General features: G+C 36.7%; 1 protein-coding gene and 1 non-coding gene across 10 annotated transcripts in view; both read left to right on the top strand.

The window, feature by feature from the left end:
• The window catches only part of LOC133525828 (uncharacterized protein CG43867), a 515,679-nt gene that overhangs the window by 312,371 nt on the left and 183,642 nt on the right, over nt 1–19,666 (top strand). The window lies entirely within an intron of this gene.
• Trnam-cau (transfer RNA methionine (anticodon CAU)) lies at nt 13,604–13,675 on the top strand. The gene has a single exon. It is a non-coding gene; the product is annotated as a tRNA-Met (tRNA).

Genomic DNA, 19,666 nt, shown 5'->3' with positions numbered 1-19,666 from the left:
ATAAGAACTTGACAACAAATGTTCTATGTTCTGATGGATATTGTAAGAACAATCATCAACTATAGAATTTTACAAGCGAATAACGGCTTACACATATACACTTACAGTGACTCCTATCTTGTAGCAAGAAACTCTTCCCGGTTAATTTGTCATTATCCCAATGAAGTACAAAGGAGCCAACACATTGTGTCGTAAGTCGTAAGAGGAAAAACAGAAACCTTTGTCCCGTCTCGTTGTGCCCTCATTAGCTAATGTATTGTCTTGGCAGGACGCGTGAACTGGCCACGTATTCCTATCGGTCAAGGAACTTGGAAAAATCGGGTTCTTGGACGGACCAGCGTAACATGACCTCGAGACCTTGAAGAAATAGACCTTGAAGAACTTAGGAAGCACACGTATTCTGGTTTGACTCGTGGTTGTGCTGTCTCGCTTTCCATTGCACTAAAATAACCGTTGTGTGTCCTTCGACCCATCATCATCATTTCATTATCTTATTGCCCATTGTTAAGCATAGGCCTCGGGTACACTACTTGTCCCGGTTCTGAGCTTTTCTCATTCAGAAGTGATCAATTTTCTTACCGTCATTTGGCTTAGTCAATTTGATATCACTCGCAGCGTATCTTGTTCATACAACTAAGCTAGCGAGAGAGGTAACTCTCATCAATGTCAAAATGACATCGAATAGAGATCTTGTAACGTTAAAATACCGGAAAATCGGCCAAAACGGACAATCTGTGACTTTATATATTTATTTAACCTTTATTGCACAAAATAAACCTTACAATACAAAAGGCGGACTTAATTCCATGAGGCATTCTCTATCAGTCAACCTTTAGGCAAAACAGAAAGATTGCGCAGGGGGGCAAAGAGATTGTGGGGTGGAGGGGTGGGATGATGTGCTTGTAAATTAAATTGTTTCTTAAAGTTGATATGCACTTTGCAGCTGGATGTACAATGGTTCAAAATTGGCAATTCTTTCCTAAAAGGTAGGAGGTTAAAGCAGTCACAAATCTATACTACTAGCCAATTCACCATCAAAATTTTCTTCCAGACATACTTAAGCGCATCAGCTAATACGGAAAACACCTAAAATTGTTCCATCAAACCCCCACAGCACTCAAGTGTGACACCGATATGTCGTGTCGCATTTTAATCGTCGCCAACTAATGGAGGTGTCATGTTACAGCGCATATAATGACCTTCTTAAAACGAATATCAAACTCGATTGAGGCTTTAGGTAAAGAATATTTTTATCAAGCGACTCCTTCCCTCCCTGCTGCCTGCACTGCAGAAAATATAAGAGTAGCGCATAAAATTCCCTTTAATCAAAATTTGTCAGAAAAAAATCACTATCATGCTAACAAATACACATCTAGTCGTCATAATACGCAGAGCAGCGCAGTAAAGTAATTTGAGTGTCCAATAACATAACCCAGTGCTTCCACTCCGTGTCACATTAAAAAAAAAAATGAATAATTATAACTTGACCTGACCTGTATAGCCGTACCTGTATTGTATTGTAAAGGAAACAATCATATATATTAGAATAAAACCTACGTACTTGCCAAGTTTCTATTTGATGGGGCCACATTTGAATCTAGCCCGTACTGAGCCTTTATTACTTACTAATTCGTAATGCTACTTTATTGCACGTTGGGCTGTGACATCACATTCCATGTTTAGCATGGACTTAGCCAAGTTGCAGTCAAGCACTAACTCCGGTAATAGCGAGAAACACGTGCCGGCGAAGACAAACTATGTAACCCCTTCAGCGTGCTAAGCCGTCTACTCCAGGGGCGCTAACAGCATTAACATATCGATTGTTTGTCGACGTGTCCGAGCGACATGTGTCGAGGGACTACCAGACAAACTGTGGTACAGTTAGCATCAAAAGTAGCAGATCAGACTACGCGACGAAAGTATCTACCATTCTCCAATACATTAACAAAAAGAGAGTCTCTATATGTTGAATAATTACATTGTAACCGATAGATACAGTGAAGTGACGGATACAGCTACTTTAGTATGCGAAATGTAGATATATCTCTATTTGGAAAAGTATTCGAAGGTGGAAAATACTTTTGGTACGACCAGGTGGAGGCGGACCTGCGCGAACTCCAAATCAACAGTTGGCGTAGTGGGATAGGACTAGGAGTAGGACCGAGAAAAGAGGTACTGTCTTGTGTCGGAGGCTAAGTCTCATTTTTTTCTCTTTATTTTGGCACAAACAGTCATTACAGAAGAGTTGCATCGAAAAATATTACATTTAATATTGACAATACAGTGCCGAAAACGTTATAGATTATAGTTATTAATTTTTTTGCAACGAAGCTGAATTAAACTAACTATAAGAAGATGAAATTGAAAGAAGGAAGACGTCCAAGCTCTGACCACTGTCCCAGTAAATAGCATCTTTAAACTTAAGTCATTTACTCGTACAACACAATTTTGGGTCACTAAGTCAACGGAAAAAGTAAATACTTTTGGTTCGTTATTCCCTCCGCTACTATTGATGCTGACTGTACTATGTGCAACCGTTTTCGGAAAAGTTCAAGGGAGCAAATTGATTTTGATATCAGCGTATAGCACGCATCAGCATTCTTTATTGTTTATTTCAATTCCTCTGGCAAACCTTTATAAATTAGAAGGAGCAGTAGATATGATGGATTCTTCTCCGCAAGTACAGGCTTTCTACCAAATACTAACCAGAAATTTCATCAAATGTGCAGACAAATGTGCTGGAATTTGAAATATGTGTTAGATGTGTGTGCTTATATTTTTAAGTTTGTACGCAACTTTAACATAAAGTTATGAAACAGATGACATTTAAATATTCAAGTATTAATTTGCTTTTTCTTGAAAAGGAAGAAATCCTACAATTCAGAAGTTAATTCTACCGTGGAGTATGGGATGGTCATGGACTATCTAACAAAAGATGTTCAAGCTCCTCTACCATGGAGTCTGCTATATGCGGACGATATTGCTATAGTGGCCAATACGCCTACACAACTCCAAAAAGATCTATCGGATTGGATGACAGCCCTCGAAAAATACGGTCTCCGCGTCAGCAAGTCAAAAACTGAACACATGGAATGTCTGTACGATCCAAACCCAAATTATAGGACAGCTAATACCATTTACTACCCCGACGGAACACCTGTACCAAAAGTGACACGGTTTAAATACATGGGCTCATTGATGACAGCAGACGCAGACATCGATGCAGACCTAGCGCATAGAGTAAACGTGGGGTGGCAAAAATGGAGAAGCTTAACAGGAATCATGTGTGACCCTCGAATGCCAATCAAAACTAAGGGAAAGGTATACAAGACTGCAATAAGACCTGATTTACTGTACGGCGCTGAATGTTGGGCGGTCAAACAAAGTCATGAACAGAAAAATTCATCCAAATGAAATGAAAATCTTGAGATGGTCGGGGGGAGTTACTAGACTAGATAAAATTAGAAACGAACATGTAAGAGGTAGTTTCAAGGTAGCCCCAATACCTGAAAAAATAACAGAAAGTCGGCTAAGATAGTACGGACACGTTATGCGAAGAGACGATGACAATGTGGTTCGCAAGGCGCTGGAATTGCCTGAAATAAAACGCGGTAGAGGGCGCCCGCCCGGCACCTGGTGGACAAACATGACCCGAACAATAAAGCATGCCAAGCTAGATATAAAGACAATCCAGGACAGAAGTGCCTGGCGTAAATTGATTAGGAGAGCCGACCCCACCTAAAGCGGGAAAAGGAAAAGAAGAAGAAGAAGAACTATACATTTTACATACATGTAAAACTACAAATAAATTTTAAAGGAAAATAGAACCAGGTAACAACAGGCGGTCTTATTGCTAAAAAGCTATATCTTCCAGACAACCTTTAGGTAGCAGGAAATTTAGAACTAATACAAAAGTCAACAGGTAGTGCAAGGAGCTACATATGGAAACTATGAAACACAAACACACATACTACTGTAAGTAGGTATTATAGTTAAAAAATAAATAAAACAAGATTTTCAATTACATTCAAAATTGCATACGAGTATTATGTTCTGAGACATCAGCATCATATTAACATTGAAACTGTTCCGAGGAATTAGAGGAGGATTATGTACCAAACATTGAGTCAGTATGAGCAGGACACAAGCGGGCTGATTTGTATAAGACCGCACTTTGACTAAGTTAGGCTTGAGACTTGTATAGACATGCACGACAGCTTTGGGATAAATACATAGTGCAATTCGTTTCACTGATAAAGTGCGGGAGCGGCACGATGCGGGTAAGTGCATACGTATCTAAATGAAAACTTAAAGATGATCGCCAGGCTCCGTACATTTCATGCCGTTGACGTAAAAATGACGTAATTTCACATACATGCAGTTTTTTTTTATAACACTACAAATTTTGATAGCTTACATATTGACGCGTAAAAAATACTTGTTATACTGTTAAAAATCAAAAATATGTATCATTTAAATAATCTAACAATCCTTTATTTTGTTGCGTGACAGTAAAAAAAGTTAGACGTTTCTGTACTAAGTGTCAAATATCTATATCAGTTAGCTAAAGAGGTTGACAAATGATTAATTATTGCGAAAAGACTAATTAGAATCATGCTCTGTGTAGCGTGACGTCATTTTTCCGTCAACTGCATGAAATGTACGGGCCCTGATGATCGTAATGTATTTTAGTGTAAAAACTTGAAGTTGATAGCTGATATTACTTAATATTTATAACGATCACTAACCGGCCGTTAAGGGTACATCTAAAATTGAATGCAAAAAATCTGTTATTCCTTTTTGCATTTAACTGAGCAAGTTTACTGCTATACAAGTATACAGGGTGTAACTTAAATAGTGGGGATTCATTTAAGTGCATATTCAGTATCGTATTCTAGTTAGAAAAAAGGAGAGGAAAAAAAATGACGCAAAAACAACTATGTGGCAGGTCGTCCAAGTCGGCTATCCCTCCATACAAGCCAAACATTTTCGCGTCAAAAATTATTTTCTTCTCCTTTATTAACACGATATCGAATATAATGCTTTAACAGATCTCCACTATTTTTGTTACACCTTGAAGAGTGGCAAGGCCTGTATGTAAGTTTTGTTACAAATAGGTATTGGTAGTTTCTACTTTGACGCAATCTTGAAATGTAAACAAAAAAAATACAATAACAACAACGTTTCTATAAAAAAACACATTGTATTTCATAACAAAGTCGACTTGGAAAGTTTTCATTACGACATAGTTATATTTCGTAAAATCCCCATTTAACGACGAGCTACGATGATGAAATCTACCCAGTTTTTCCATAACTACCCATAAATAACTAGAAATCCATAAAAACCGTTATGGCTCGTCTGCAGTCCGCACATGTGCATTCGGCTTTTATTCTTTTTTCAATACCCACATGGCCGGCCATTTTAAATCCAAATGTAATTGAGAGTTATGGAAATTCCGACGGATTAATCTCGCGTTTTTGGACGGTGTTTTTACAAAATGTGGTACAGTCAGCGTCAAATACTTCGTAGCAACCAAAGTAGCCAAATAGTTCGGTACACCATATATTTAGTATGGTGTACCGAACTATTTGACCACCTTGACTGCTACAAAGTATTTGACGCTGACTGTACTAGACTCGTTTCAATTATATGTATCTTGTGATATAGACTATCATCCGGTATATGGATGACATGATAGAACAAATTCTTTATTAGGTGCAATGAGAAGGCAATACCAACCTAAAAAGTGGGGCCAAGAGTCTATGTTGTTGCCATAAGGCACTCCAGATGTTCAATGGGGTTTTTATAAGCCTGGCGTCACGCCATTCTGTTCTTGAAGACTTGGCCTTGCTCCAAACTCACTACAACAGTACATGTGCATATCTAGCGAAGTAGGGTCTTCAACTACTGTAGTTGGAGACATGGAGACCCTTTGCTAATTATACATACTGATATAGGGTCTTCATTGAGAACTTATATAAAAAGTGGCAAAACCCATCCACCTAGACCTACACCCAAACTTTTCTGTTTGAAATGTCGAGGTACAAATATAACAAATTCTACAATACGGCGGCCATGTAACAAACATTTACATAACATTGTAGATTTCCGCACCAGGTTTTCATGCACAATGGATTAGGTTTGACATTCGATTTTAATCTATAGATTGGATGGCATTTTGTTATAATCCAGAGCTATAAATTCTAATTGATTTATTTCGGCTGGCATGTTTTGATTTGCGCTTAAATTATTGCGTTTGTTTTCATGTGTATTGTATTTTTTATTTTTCATGTTTTGCAAATTTAACGGTATAGATATTAACTAGAAGCGTTACAGGCGAAATTAAAGTAATATTGGAAGCTGCTATTTTGTAAAATATTTTTTATTAAAAAAAATATCAAGTGACAGTGATGAATACTGGTTGATTTTGAGGTCGTGATACTGAATGCCAAACAAATTTCCCCATGAGACTTTCAAAATCGCGAATCTTAATGGACACTTTGAGGGCGCGAAGTAGACGAAACGGCCCATGCGTATAAAGAGGTATTTTTTTTGCACGATTTTCACATCGATGCCATGGGAAACCATGCCCATTTTAATACATTTTTTAATTAAAATGTAAAACCAAATGTTGTTGAGTCAAAAGACACCCCTAAAACTTGTATTTAAAGCCCCAAGCTCCTTTGCACCCTGTGGATAGTTGTAAACACATTATTACATTTCGGCGACAATGTCCAGACGCAGTTAACCCCCCGGATGCCATAACTCACCTTTGCAAATGCAATTAACCCGTTAGGTGATAACACTGTTTTTGCTGCACAATGCTCTTTGCGGTGTAAATTTAAATACTTTAGTGCGAGAACAGAGTTCATATATTCGTAGTGCCTTATTCTTAGCCATATAATTGACACATTAAGTTGATATGGAAAATCCGGTATCCGTTGCTCAAAAACTGCTATTGAATTGGAATTGAAATTACATAAAGGTTACTGCCTACTTACCTTTATCACAGTAATATATAAGATAATTTTATGTCTTTACACGCTTATTGATTTCGAGGACAACTGACCAAGGCAAAAATAAATCCTCAATCTCATCGTAACTGTACTTATCCTTACTCATATTACCGTGATCGCTCCTGATAGACCCTGTCCAATAACCCATTGCTTCCACTACGTGTCACTCAAACCAAGTAACTTACTACAAGAAAACAAATCCAACATAACCTGAACTATAACTTTTATAACATCCCCCCTAGCAGCAAATAAAATAAGGCGACACAGAGGCGCGCGGTAGTCCCTCTTATACTGCTGGTGATACGAGTATAATGTGTCCAGTGCTGCCTGAGCTCTATTTTCCGCTGTGTGTGGATGCTTGGGAGTAGTTTTTAGAGCAGTGATTTGTGTGTAAGGTCAGAGTAGAATGGTCGTCGGTGGTCACTGGCTCGAAAAGTCGTGATAATGCGCTTGAATTATGGAGCTTTTGGACGCGCATACTGTGTTAATTCAGGAGTGTTATTCTTCACCAGTCCAACTTTGAGCTCGATATATATATCAAGTGTGAGTAATTAGGGATACGCTTAAACTGGGAAGCGTATGGCGCGAGGAATACAGAGTAAGGCGGGATATCTTATCCGTCGTATAATAATGAACGGTCATTAGGGGATGGTAATGAAGCGAAATTCACATTTGCTCGCGTTTGAAGTTTGTGTGGATTATCTTAAACCTACCTATACATGATAAATCGAGACAATGAAAGGCGAAATTTTTATTAATGGGTATAACAAGATGGTCGCGATTTTAGCTATCGATGATATAAACTCAATTCACGCTATTTATACAATTCCAGAATCGTCAAAAGTGCAAACCTTTTGCTCAGATCTTTTCTAATAAAAAACAAGCAAGATTTCTCTTGATCTTTTCTATTTTTTTTGTATTATTAGATAACGATTGATCCAAACCAATGGGCATAGAAGGGAAAATAATGTTTTCCATCAACAAACTGAAATCACTATTACTATTTGAAATCCCTAATAAAAACAATTTAATGTAAAAATACCCAATGCTAATAACACGGTAGAATATTACTGACATACGTGTGTGTGTGTGTGTGTGTGTGTGTGTACACACATCAATCCAGCGCTGTCGATGTCGAAAAAAATTAAATATTTTCTATGGGATGGGGCGAAAAACAAAGAAACGTTTCCCAAATAAAAGCCTGATATAAGTAAATACACGTATGTCGGTCTAACAACACCTCTCTAATGATATATCCCGCAAAGCCGAGATAAATCTCCCCACCATTAGCCCACGCCTGGGCACGGCGGGACAGGTGTTATTTTTGCCGGAAATTGAGGCCACTTTCATTTTGCATTACTTTGATACATTCAGCGAGGTTAGGATGATGTTATGCCAAAAGCATTACGTATTTTACGCTTTAAATATTTTAGTCTCAATTGTGACCCTTGAAATATTGATTTGTATCGATAGTTTGGTGGCGATTTGTAAATTTATTGATTAACATTTATAATTCTTCAAATGCCAAATAACAAAAAACTTCCAAAGCATAAATTGAGAAAATAATAAATAATGAAAGCATTTTTTTTTTCAAAAGTACCTTTATCCGTTTCAAGTTCCGGGTGTTATCTACATTTTCAATTATTTGTTAGAATATGAATTTTTTTAATTTTTAAGCATCTATTCTTACTACTAAATAAATTAGTATTTATTCATTCTTGGCTCTTCATGACATGCACTTGTTCGTGTTAAAATGACGTAGTGTACCTCATCCGGGCTGAAACCCTTACATTGTGTAGTTGATCATTAGAGTGAAGGGTCTAACCGACCTTAGCCGTCGTAAAAATGAGGATCCCCACCTCATAGTGACGGATAACATTTTATACTACTTTGTACTGAATATGCTGCTACATTAGGTACTACTTTTGTAGTACATGCTTTTCTGAATTTCTAATTCGGCAATCAAACGTAGGTACCATAGATTTATAACTAACCTAGATGCCTAGTCTGTACATCCCTAGTGAAGCCATTTCGAGTACGACATTATGTCGCCCTCGTGTCATCGTATCCGAACGGCCCTCGCAGTACTCAAGGTCGAGTTGGTTTGTGTACACCTCCCGGTTATAAATTAAAAAATACAAGAAAGATGGTTGTTTGTGCGGTGAATTGGTGTCACAACACATCAGTGAATAAAAACAAACCGCCTGATATAACATTTCATGCGTAAGTATCCAGTTTAATGTGATATTTTTACGTAATTGTAAATACAAAAATCCAAATTTTCGTCAGCCGCCATTACTTATAAATGTTGCCAGGTGATATGAATCTTTTTTCCTCCAAATGAGGCATGACGATTACATTGATAAAATTAATATGCTTACTTTAAGTTCCTTGTATGACTATAGAAAATATTCTTTTTTAGTTTTTCATTCTTTTATTTCAAATTATGTTTTGTCTTTTATAAAATTACAGTTAAAAATTCATATTTTTATTTTGTGTGATATTCGTTTTAGATTTCCGACTGATCCGCTTCTGTCTGCGAGATGGACGGAAAAAATTAGATTAAATAGGAACGATGCAATATGGAAACCGACTAAACATAGTCGAATATGCTCTCGCCATTTGGATGAGCACAAGTAAAGTAAATTTTATTTGTGGAACACAGGTGTTACAGTTAAGGTCTGTAAAAACGAAACGCAACTGTCACTGTCGCACTTATATGGAAGACTGATAGAGAGACACAAAGCGTTTCGTTGTTCGAAGCAATAGCGATTGCCACCTTGGCTAGGCCTGCAGGTACAATTACTAGTACTGACGATAAATAGTTATTTGTTTTACAAGTGGAAAAGTTGTTGTTTAACCGCTCGTGGTAATATTGCTACTCGAGCTAAATAAAGATCCAAAATGTCGAAAAATGGAATCTTGAGCGTTGCGAGGGTTTCAAGTTACGAGAGTTAAACAAATTTTGCCCCAAGTGAAACACAAAACTTTTCACCACACTAACCCGAAGAAAATATTAGTCAAATAAAATCAAACCAAATCAAATCCAAATGATCGTCATTAAATGTTTATCATTTAAAATCATTATTCCAAAGTCAATTCTACCAGCTATTATCTGTGCACATTTGTAAAATAAAAAAAATAAACGTTTTTTTATTTAAACACTAGCTGTGCCCGCGGCTCCGCCCGCGTGGTATTCGGTCTGTGTCAGTAACCGGGTCATTCACAGCTAATTTTTCTGCCTCTCCCCTGGAGGTGGAGCTTGAAGTAAAGTTGACAGATGGATACGCTAGAGGACTGTAGTCTAGATAAAATATTTTACAATTAGGTACCACTTAATAAAACTACACTCCAAAATCATTTCTTTTTTTTTTCAAATCCGTCCTTATTCAAATTTTTGACGTGATTTAAACGACATACAGTAGTAGATGTATATCGGACAATACAGTTCAACTTTTGTATTTTTTTTACGTCCTTGACTGTACCTATCCAAATCATGTCCATGGAAAATATCATCCAAATCGGTGCTCCAGACCAATCAGACTAAGCATGAAAAGGTAAGAAATATACCCATAGAAATCCATACTTCCGAACACTATCGAATTTAGGTGTAATACCTATTAGTTAGAAGTAGGATTAGAGGAAAGGAGAATACTCGTAGATATCAAAAACTTGAGGCCGAGTATTTACATTTTGTTTACAATTATGTTTATGTATGCACAACTAAATGTATATGTACATATAATTATATCTACAGTTACATACTAATAATTCGGTATGTAATAGTATATTTACATAACATTGACATTTTACAATATTTATTTGTACACCTCATTGCGAGTCTCCCCGGCGGGCATCAACACGAGTAACGCGCGAGCACGTCACGTAGAGCTGCCCGTGCGAGAAGCAGCCCGTGCACAGGTCCACGCCAGCGGCGCGCAGCGTCTGCCTCTGCGACTTGTTGATGTTCATGGCGAAGCAGGCGCTCACGGAGAATTGTAGGCGCTTGAAGTGGAACGGGAAATTGCTCAGGATGAGGGGGATGCGCGGGATGAACACGACTTCTGCGGCGCCGCACTCCGTCAGGATCTGCACCTCAATGAGGTTACGCTGCAGCTGCACTACTTTTAGCTGGGTTCCGTTGCATAACTTCGGAAGCGACAAATTCCGAAGAAGCATGATTGTAACTCCAACTTTCGGGGTTAATGTGTGTGCTGGGAGTCCTGAAGCACTCAATGAGCTAAGGAACTAAGGAACTCTACCACCTGATAGAGTTCCTTAGTTATGTTGTGACATTGCCTTCATCCAAGACAGTGTTAATGGAATTATATACTGCATGTTCACCTTCGATTTCCGCCTGCTAATTTTTCTGAGTGAGCATGGACCGTTCCTCTATGGGCGTGAGTATGGATCTCTCACAAACCTAAGAATGGCTCAGGTCTTCGTACACGCTACGAATGAGGTTTTCAATGGATGGAACGATCCTGCATAACGTCTCTGGTAGTTGTGGCTACGCCTAAAATCACGATCGTCGCTATAGTTTCGTAACGTCAGTGCGTTGTGAGACTTTCGTGAAAGGTTCGCTTTTTTTCGGGAAGGCATTTTCAGTTTTTAGTTCTTATGGCATTTTAACGCGTATAAAATGCGAGTCCCAAATCGTTTGACATTTACACCGCAAACATCAGAGAATTATTTTTTTCATAGTACCCACCTTCGTAGCCATTATTAAGCGCTTAAAAGAGGCGACAAATTTTTGTCTAGTTCGAGTTCTGACGATGGGGTCCATGAGGAATCGAGGGAACTCTTCAAATGTGAAAGGCATACATATAGTGATTTTTGTATTTTCATCAACAAATCAAGTATTTACATTTGTAGAAGGGACATTTGATGAAGTGGAACTGTTCATGATGAACATAATGGAACTCTTCAACGATGCATAGTTCACGTTTGGCAATTTGTTATCTGTGCATCTTTGTCAAGTAGTTAGGTTTTCAAGACACATTTTTATATTTCTATCCTATGTAGTTTTTTTAATAATTATCTGGTGCTTTATTTCATGCATGGTGTGAAATAATTTATCTTAAATACAGTCGAATACTCTATTGCGGGTATCTTACCAGTCAACCATAGGGCAAATCTGAAATGTGTCAAGGTGGGTGCAGTGACAAAAAAAAACATGTTACCTCCTTTTCTACATAATTAGGCGTAGGACGCTGTCTTTTTAATTTAATTGTATGAAATCAAAAATCAACAATAATCGTTCTTTCACCGGTCTACCTCATTGAAGTCGGTTTTTTTTTCTTAAAAATTATTAGTTTACTTGATTACTAAATTTTTACTCAGTTTCCCAAAAGATGGCACTCTGCAATGTATAGCAATTAATTTACTGTCGTTTAATTTCGTTGTATTATTACATCAACACAATTGAAATTGAATTAATATCCGTACCCCCCTCTTCTAACTTTAGAGTTAATTTGGCAAAATCCTTCCTCGGTGGCTTAATTTCAGCACCATATCTGTTAGTTTAGCAGGGTACTCGATACTCGTAGCACAAAAGTTTGCACCTCCTTCCTTAGCGCCATAAGATTCAGGTGCAAACTTAACTCAATCGAGTGTAGTGGCTACCCCCCATTCTAGGGGTTGAATTTTTATAGCCTATAACTTGGCCGGGCATTTTCTCGACAGATTAGTCAAGTTTGCATCAAAATCCGTTCAGCCGTTTTCACGTGATGCGAGGTCAAATAAACAGACAAACAGAGAAACAGACAAACAGACAAAAATTCTAAAAACTGTTGGAACGTGTTCTGTTAACGATTCTTAGTATCCCCAGCCTACTTTTTTTCGAATATCTTCCATGTACAGACTTTCGACCCCCTTCAGCTTTATTATATGTATAGATTATTTCACAAAGTACAGAAATGCAAAGTCCTTAAAAGAAACCTTGAAAGCTTTTGCTACAAATTTAATATCTACATACACACTCCCAAATGATTGATAGCCAAGTATAAGGATGTGGTTAAAATCCATCTACTTTAAGGGGAATAAATGAACTCTGGCAACCCGTTTTTGTATATATGTGTGTGTCGCTGAGCGTAAGACACGAGCGTCGCACGCACACATCGATCGAGTTTCGGCTTCACTTTTGGCAGATTAGCCTTATGAGGACTAACTGTCTATGTGTGATAGGTCAGTGGTAGGTACTATTTGCATAACCTTTGAAAGTTAATAACTCCATAGGTGTAACATGCGGATGGCCGACCCTGTACAGGATCTGCTAAAAATATGTACGAGTATAACACACAATTTATCTTCTCGACAGTAAAGTCGAGTTTAGTATTTATGAATACCTCGGCCGCTCTGGTATATCTGATAGTGACGATTACATACCTAAATACCTCCTTACGTATAATAGTATAATGGTCTTCGATTTTACATAAAAAAATGCTTTATCAGCTAAACGAAATAACGTGCGTTAGATGATGTAATACTTCGCAATAGTATAACAACGCCTCATGACGTCACACCAAACGCGTCTTGTCATCGTTTACAGTAGGTGGACGGTAATTTCGCCCGTTTGAATATAGAGCAGAGTGGCGCAGTGGAAGCGTGCTGGGCCCATAACCCAGAGGTCCGTGGATCGAAACCACGCTCTGCTAGAAATGTTTTTGTTTTTTTTTCCTTTAAAATTTTTATATTTCTACAACGTAAATTGATGTAGCTAAATCTTTTAAACTCAAAATTAAATTTTACTTTTATTGTTAAATTGAAAGTATAAGCGTTTATATTTATATCTTGTAATTGTTACTGTAATTGGGCCTATTTAACTTATTAAATTTTTCATCAGTCGATGTAAGATGAAATTTTCTCATTTGATCTCAAATTATTTATTTACTCTAATTCCATATACTTATTATGAATAATATGATATAAGTACCTAATACCTACTTATATAATATCCTATATAATACCTTTGTATTTCTACTGTAAGCGAGAATTTAAAGTACAAAATAGATTTTTTTATCTGAATTTACACGCCATCGCTGCAGGCCATGTCATATGCAGATTAATTTTAGTTTGTGCTTGCGATTGACATATTAGGTACATTTGTTTTGAATTACATTTATTGCAGAATTTATAAGGCAAATAAATATAAATATACATTCTTACACAAATTGACTAAGAAATTCCACGGTAAGCACAAGAAGGTGTTGTGGGCCTATTCAGACAACGATATATATTAATATACAAATACGATACAATACATAGAAAATATCCATCCATCCAGGAACAAATCACATCCTAAATACGCTTACCGGGATTCGAACCCAGGACCATCGGCTTCACAGGCAGGGTCACTACACTCACTAGGCCAGACCGGTCGTCAAATATCTTCATCTAACATTATTGTCAGTTTTGATCTAAAAAGGAGCCGTAGATGTCAATCTCACTGGTAAGTTTGCCTTGCTTTACCATACTCATTTACTACTCCTCTTCGGTTCATACAAATTCCAGCTATTTATCACAGCTTCAATTAAAATTCCATAACAATATATTAAGCTGTCCGGCTTAGACAATTAGCTCGCTGCTAGCTAACCTGTTTGGCTAATTGAGCTGATTGTATTTCTAGCTGCAGTTAGTGTTACGTAGCCCTGAGTATTTGCTAAGTAATCACAAGGTATTAGATATCCAACGCAGACTTGTAAATATTTCAGGTACCTTGATGATATTATTGTAATTTATACTTATATAAGTATTATTTAAAGGAAAATGTAAGTGGATGAAACAATTTAGTCACTCGTTGCCATGGTTACGGTCGCCTGGGTCACTCTTGAAACTCAGGTTTTATGGCATTTCAAAAAAGCAAACATACATTTTTTATGACAGTTATAAGCGCTTTCCATACTGGGTCATCTACTAAGCATATTAGTAGAATGTTTTTAAACATTTGAAACATTTCTTCTAACAAACTATACTGCTATTGTCGCCTGGCGGACGGAACAACGAAAAAAAGTTGACTATCCACGAATTATTTAATGGAAAATTATTTATATTTTAAATAAATATAGGTGAAAGTGTAAACGTTTTCCGCATACTTGCAGGTCACCTAGCTTACAGAATATCACATAACAACCGTAATTTCCCCCCTTTTTTTGCGTCAAACAGAAAATTCTAAATCCACATTTGTTACACTTCCATACCTACAGCACAGAAACATTCATATTTCAGTGCCGCAGATGTTCCTTTGCCGGCGACATTTTTTTGCGCTAATTGCCAACAACTGCAAAAACCATACTCTGGTTTGGTGAGCCGCCAACCACTCTTCGTTAAAACGCAAGCTTATATCTACATGTCACAATGGCCGTATTGCGAATGGATAAGGTCTCTATTTGTGATATACAGCTGTATGAGATCATTTGCAAATTTACGAAAAATACCAACTTATTTTGTACTTATGACACTAACTGTATTACTGTTGCGTAAGATCGATTATCGTGTGAATTGATTGTTTTAGTAAGTTTGTAAATTCGGTAATGTTCACTATGTGGAGTAACGATATTAATAAAATGAATTAATCGAGTGCAATGGACATTGTTATTGCGTACTGATATAGTTTGTTTTTGTAATTAGCTATTGTTTTGTTAACAACCGCGTATTTAATTTTATTATTGTTTATTTTGGATTTCGAATTCGGTCATTGGGCATCAATATACAACAATATTTATTGTTAATTGAATATACGATTAAGGATTAAGTTCATTATCATGTGAAATTATTGTAACTACATATTGTGTTTTAGCTGCTGTGGTATTATGTCATGTCATGTCAGCAGTTTTTAAGATAGATACTTAATTAATCTTTTGACACAAAACAACAAAACAAGTGGCACTGGTGTTTTGTAGAGATTATACTAACTTAAAAAAATTAAACTCAAAAAGCGATAAGTCGCTAACTACATTATAGTTGACTACAGAAGTACTAAGACTGGTACCAAACCAAAATTACCTATATGAACACTACTTTATTGCTAAAAATCTAAAAGATTTGAGCGTGTTCAGATCATTTTGAACATCTGTCCCAGTTAGCTTCTTCTGCTGGTGACTACTAAATCCAAAATGGTAAATGCTAAATTCCAGTTGTGTAACAATCTAAGCTGATAGCAGTAGATGAGATTATCTATATTTACGTCACCAAAAACGCGTATTGCAACAAAACAACCGATTTTCTCAAGGCCTGCGCGTGGGCACACGAGTCCATTCATTCATAGAAATCTCAAAACTACCACATACAAAATTCAACTCTAACGGCTTGACTTTACGGTTATAAATCCATTTAATTCATTCGTTCTTTCATACTTGGCTATGCAAAGAACTTTAGACTTAAGCGCCTTATGTTATGGTCACAATCGGCATTGACGTTAGTTTTTAAGGTATCAAGGTGTTTGAGACGTTGATGCGTTGTCATTAAGGTTGTTATTAGCGCGAATTAAAATTGTATTTGTATTTGTATTGGATAATAGTGCAGTGGGCGATAGATTGCGCATGAGTCAGATAGATGTCTGTCCAGTTTGAGACTTACTAGAGACGGGCGTGATATTTCTTGTTTTACTTTTACCGTTACCTTTGTATGTAAATAAGTGGGTCAATCAATTATCTATAGGTAAGTACCTCTTTCGTCGAATGATGATCTATATATATGACAGTTCATTTTTATATAATCGAGTATAGATCGTGTCATTCACGACGACGCGTGCCTTGACTCGTATTGTCATGTTATTAAAGGTTAGATTTGACAAATCTGCGCGTCATCGTAGATGACACGAACTATAGCGGTCACGTAAAATATCTGTAGACATTTTTTGAAAGTTTAACACATTAACTACGTAATTCATTTAGAAATGTAATATTGAAGTAATAAAAATACGGTAAAAACATATTTCTTCACTTATTTCTTATATTAATCCCAACCGAAAGAAACTTGAAGGAACTATCATGGTCCCTATTCACAACCGAATAAAAAAAATAGTAGGTTCCCGATACGGTTTATAATATTATTATTTGTATTATTAGATAGGTAATATTATTTTATAATGTACTTTTTTTGCAATGTAAATTAGTATACATATTTCGTGTAGCCTTGATTTTTTTTGGGAATAGTGATGACTTCTGGTCCAATCTTTAAAAGTAGGTTTATGAACCATAAGTTAGTGACCGCCGTGACAATTTAATACATCTTTTGTTTGTCATATTATCATTGGTGTCCCCGTCCCCACCCCCCCCTAGAGAACAAAACAAAATTTCCAATATATGTATGCAACTCCCCCCTCCTCGTTATGGGAGCATACTCCCAGTAAAACATATGTTTTTAAACAACAAATATTATTTTTAAGGTGAATAATCCCTTGTTTTAATTGTTACAGGTACGATAACAACAGTAACCCACCAGCAGCTACCCAATTACTAAATGAACTTAATGTAAAATTTCACATCTAATACCAAATAAGTTAAATGTTAGTAGGTAAGTAAATAAATAGTACAAGATAGTGTGAGCTTACTTATAAGTGATTTGCATCAGTCTAATGACTGAAGTCAGTTTTTTCATCGCTTTTAAACCCTATCGAAAGGAGAAACAGTTCAAAGGCGGAAAGTATTTCCTTTCCCTTTTCCGAAGTGTTCATTACGGTGCACGGTGTGCTGCAAACTTGACTATGACCAACTTATTTTTGTTATGATCAATATATATTTAAAACGATGATACTTGAATCCATTACCTCTTTTAAGTACAACCTTAAAAATAATTTACTCTTAACCCAACAAGTTTTAGAACATAGTCAAAAATAAATATTTGTTAACTCTCTCTCTTCCTTTCTTACACATGTTCAGTACCCCTAGTGTAAATTTAGTCGATAGCGAAACGTGACGTACGCGTTTGCGTTAAGTCTCATTTTGTATGGGTTTTTGAACAGCGCGCCAAGCGGGACGTTTTGGAAAGTCAAAAATCTCATACAAAATGACACTTAACACAAACGCGTACATCACGTTTCGTTGTCGAAAATATTTACACTAGGGGTACTGTTCCTGTTCTCTTGCTATTCTGTTCTACATATTTTAGTTTTAAGTTTTAGTTTTTATGTTTAGGTGCCCTAAACATAAAGTGCCGCGTCTAAAATACACGGCTTATGCTGAGCGGCATCCTATTTGGAGTACGAGTAATTATTTACTTTGTTGTTTTTTTTTGTTTGATTTTATGCCCAATAAATATTTATCTATTCTATTTCTTTCTATTTCTAAACAATACCTTTACCGTTACCACCAGTTTGACACTTTCGGGTGTGCGCAACTTATCATACTTTCTGTGCATCTCGTACTCGCATATTAGTGCGAGCAAGATGTATAGAAAGTAGATTACGCAGACGTTAGCGAATATGTCAGTTTGATTATTCCTAAACTAAGCTATCTACTATAGAACCATTGAGCTATGTACTTTGAAACGTCATTTAAGTGGCAAGGAAGGATGCAATAGAAATTCGCCCGATTTGATCTTTAAGATAAGTACGTCAAATTACGTCTAGATACCATATTATGAATCGGATATGTCAGTGTCCAAAGAGACGTTTTTGTTTGAAGAAACGTCACTTTTGACACTGACATATCCATATCGTATCCTAGGCCTATTTGACGTACTTATCTTAAAGTTCGAATCGGGCCGTCAGTAGCAGACAAGGACAAGTTGTTCAAAATGGTTTGAACATAACCTTTATCTTAAAAAGACATTAAGTACACTATGTGCAAATCAATTTTATGTATTAATTTTACTTATATCGAAATATATTTCTAAAAGCTGCAAAAAGCATGTACACATTACGAATTAATTCATTCATTAAGTGGTAATTTTGCGCCAAGGCGTACGTATCAATATCTCCATATTCTCCATAATAGACTAAACTTGCGATACATGGCCAAAGATCACAGGTTTATTACCGAGTATGATTTATGCAGTAGCAATTTGTCTGCGGCGCGCTGGACCGAGTGATTGCTCTACTGATATGCGTGTTGACTGTGACTGTTGGTGTAGCGACAAGCGACGTTTGAATCATACGAATTGATGTCATTTTAATAATACATAAAGTGTAGTGTTGTTCACATAGCTGGGTACGGTTATAGCTGTCATCCCAATAAAATATTGCTTGATTTTGCGTTTTGAAATTGTAATTTGTATGGCGATGATAGCGTCATCTTACCAAGCTATGTAAAAATACCTTCACTACCTTCTTCTTCAACCTAGCATTTTCTCGGCCTAGCGCCAGGTTTCGTTTTTAACCGACTTCAAAAAAAGGAGGAGGTTCTCAATTCGTCGGAATATTTTTTTTTTTTTTTTATGTATGTTCACCGATTACTCAAAGACGCCTGGACCGATTTGCAAAATTCTTTTTTTGTTTCATAGGGTATACTTCCCAGGTGGTCCCATAGTCATCAGGTCAGGATCTGATGATGGTATCCTTGAGAAATTGGTGGTATTCTTAAAATTTTATAGGCAATTTTAACGTTTTTCATATACTTCGTAAAGCTATTTAGGTATTTGCGCCTGGTAGTCATCATCTCGTTGCAGAGCTGATGATGGAAGATACAATTCCTTAACGGTAAAGAGAT

The sequence above is a fragment of the Cydia pomonella genome, chromosome 15 (assembly GCF_033807575.1).
Source record: "Cydia pomonella isolate Wapato2018A chromosome 15, ilCydPomo1, whole genome shotgun sequence".
NCBI lineage: Eukaryota > Metazoa > Arthropoda > Insecta > Lepidoptera > Tortricidae > Cydia > Cydia pomonella.
Note: the sequence above shows the minus strand (reverse complement) of the source record. Positions and strands in the feature narration are given on the sequence as shown.